Source organism: Nicotiana sylvestris, chromosome 12, assembly GCF_000393655.2.
Source record: "Nicotiana sylvestris chromosome 12, ASM39365v2, whole genome shotgun sequence".
NCBI lineage: Eukaryota > Viridiplantae > Streptophyta > Magnoliopsida > Solanales > Solanaceae > Nicotiana > Nicotiana sylvestris.
Genome location: NC_091068.1, coordinates 80,347,748 through 80,351,471, shown reverse-complemented (window position 1 = coordinate 80,351,471; position 3,724 = coordinate 80,347,748).

Here is a 3,724-nt window from a genome sequence, read left to right as displayed (position 1 = left end):
TGGCAAGTATTAGGAAAGTGAACAGAAGAATTTTTAGGTTGTTTGTGCTGAAATTTTTACAAATGAACTAAATCGCTTAAACATCTTCTGTTGAAGTTTTTTGAAAAAAGATGTATGACATAATTAATGAATCTTGCACAGAAAACTTCAGCTTTTTAAGTGCTGAAGTTTTTAAAAATAAATTAAATAACTTCAGCATATCAGCTAAAGTTTTTATGAATAAGTTGTATGACAGGGATTCATGAATCCAGGGAAAAAAACTTCAGCTCATTAAGTGCTGAAACTTTAGAAATGAACTAAATAACTTCAACATATTGGGCTGAAGTTTTAGCAAATGAATTCAACAAACTTGAGCATGTTTCAGCATTAATTGCATAGGTTACAGGAGTAAACATAACAAACACAATTAAAGTAGTAATTATATTGCGTTGGGGGTATGTGTTAGTGTAATAATTACGTTCCTATCACATTCATACACGCTTTTCATTAGACAACGTTTAAAATTCTTCTTTGCCTTTTCGTATACCATACAGAAGTTTTTTTCGCCTATATAAGGACGCTATACCTTGTGAGTTTATTCACTTAAACACATATATTTTAGCAGACATAAAATACAAAAAGGAGAAAAATGGATGCCATCATCAGACAAACAGTGGACGAAATCAAGCAAGACATCACTGATGCATTTGAGTTGAAGCTTGACGAGGTCATAGAAAAGTACGATAGGGAGCTGCAAGAAATCAATAACAAGCTTGATACGCTTGTGATGTTTCCAAGATTTGATAATCTTGATGATGAAGACACTCGTCCATCAGGAAGTGACGACGATGATAATGATGATGGCATGGACGATTAGCTTTTTTTTATATAATCCTTTTAATTAAAGGATTATAATGTTATTTTGTTATTTATGTAATTTAATTTATGTTTTTTAATGTTTAATGAAATATTCAGTTTTTGTTTTAAGTTTTTTGTGCATTCTTTAATATTAATTATATTCAAACTCGAAAAATAATAGAGGAAATGAACTAAATAACTTCAGCAGAAATTAACAAAAACTAATCCGAAAATTAAGCATTTTTTGGTATGAAGTTTTTCCAAAAAATCATAATAAAGTACACAGTGCTTGATGAAAACTTCAGCTCCCTTTGCTAAGTTTTCAAGCATGAACTAAAAATTCTTTTTAAACTTAGAAAATAATAGAGCAATTAACAAAAACTTATCCGAAAATTACATATTGCACGACAAAATATTAAGCATTTTTAGCAGATGAACTAAAAAAACTTCAGCATACAAAAAATTATATGAAAAATATTTTACATATTCGTGAAAACATAAGTATTTTTTGGTATGAAGTGTTTCCAAAAAAATGATAATAAAATACATAGTGCAGGAGGAAAACTTCTGCTCCATTTGCTGAAGTTTTTACAGATTAATCAAAAAATTTCAGCACATGTGCTGAAGTTTTTGTGCAATATAAAATTTTAATTTATGTTTATTTTTTACCAAGTGTAGGAGGAAAACTTCAGCTCTTCTTGCTGAAGTTTTTAAATATTAACTGAGAAATTTCAACACCCATGCTAAAGTTTTTTGTGCAATATGTAATTTTAATTTATGTTTTATTTTTTTTTACCAAGTGTAGGAAGAAAACTTCAGCTCTTCCTGCTGAAGTTTTTAAATATTTAACTAAAAAACTTCAGCACTTATGCTGAAGTTTTTTGTGCAATATGTAATTTTAATTTATGTTTTTTTAGTTAGTGTAGGAGGAAAACTTCAACTCGTATTGCTGAAGTTTTTAAAGATTAAGTAAATAACTTCAGCTTGTTTAGCAAATAAACAATGATAACACTCATATAATGTTGTGTTGTTTCCAGCTCGTTTTGCTGATTTTTTTAAATATGAACTAAATAACTTCAGCTTGTTTAGCAAATAAACCAAAAAATTTAGCATATTATGCAGTGGAAAACTTCAGCATATTTGTCGTATTAGAATGTTAGAATTCAACGTCAAACAGATTTAGAATGCAAATTCAGCATATCAGTGAAGTTTGTCAAACAACTTCAATCAATCAATCAGAAAACATATAATTAAAAAACTATTTTGAATTCTGAAGATGAATTTGAATACTTACAATGTATTTTGTAATTTTGAATTTGGAATTTGAATCTGTTTCAAATCTGGTTTGCGAAAGGCGATCTGAGGAGAGACGGAGTGATGGAGGAGATACGGAGGAGATCTGGAATTTGAATCTGAGTATGCTTGATGCATCTTTTATATGTTTTGGAAGGGGTATAATGGTCATATTATTACGGATTTTTGTTAGTTGGTTATGAAATCAATAATTTCTAAAAATAAAGTATAGGTTAAAAGGTCGCAAAAATATAGAGTACGATTGCAAATCGCTCTAACTAAGAAGTTGAGTTTGCACCAACGAATCAAAGTAACCAGCAAAAGTACAATTATCAATTTCATCTTCCCACTCTCAAAAACAAAATGAAAAATAAAGTAGAATAAGTGCAACTCTAGTAGTTCGGTTACCATCATAATTTTTTGTTTTCCACCCGGTGCTAATATCCGATTGGAGCCTCCACTAAATCCTATTCACGGCGTGTAAGGCTCATTAAAAGGAAATACGCTTCCTTTAAAAAAAAATTAATTCCTAAGTCGCCATCATATCAAGGATTATTAGTTAACAATCACATAAGTATAGGAGCATAATGCTAAATTTATCATGAGATGTTGATTTGAACGAACTCTGTGTTTCAAATCATTTGTCGAATTTTTGGTTTTCCTAGTCGTCTATTTAATAGTAGGGGGACTAACTATTCTTAGAAAAAACATCTCATTAATCAAATCTTAAGAGTTGCATTATTACACATGCAAATTCTCTCAAATGTTCCTCTGCCTAATAAGTTGGTTCCTTAGCTAATTATAAAAATCGCAAGTTTAGAGGCAGATTCATAATTTGAATAATATATATTCTAGGTTCCGGTTCGAAACTTTATTTCTTGTACTTATTTAATGAAATTTTTGACACATATAAAGTGCAAACTCAAACTAGCTATTGAATATTTGAATTCGGATAAACCAGTAAGTCCGTAACTATACGCACCCCTAGGAGTGGCAAACGAGCGGGTCGGGTAGGATATGAGCGGGTCAAAACGGATAATTTTTAAAAAATGAATAAATTATCCGACTCGACCCGTATTTGAGACCGACAAAAACGGGTTTATCCGGCGGATAATATGGATATCCATATTATCCATGGTTTCTTAAATATGATCACTTATGAGAGAATTCCTAATCTTCCAAACTTGAGGAGCTCCAATATGAGGCTTTACAAATGTAAAAGTTAAACACATTAGTTATCCATTTGGTTAACCATTTTCTAGGTGGATAATATGGTTCTTTATCCATATTCGACCCGTTTTTAAATGGTTCATTATCCAACCCATTTTTTGATGGTTAATATAGGTGGATAACTGTTTTTTTTTCAACCATTTTGCCACCTCTACGCACCCCTAACAACTTTTGATGCATCTAATTCGTAAAAAAAATCATTGAGCTTTCACTAGGACAGAAAGATTGCATTTGAGAGAACGCTATGAAAATGAATCTTTGACAAATTTATTTAAGTGAAACGTGATAATTAATCCAAAACGTGATGTCTATGATCGCTTGAATACGACAATTTCAATCAATCCCCTTCTTTAAAAAGAAAAAG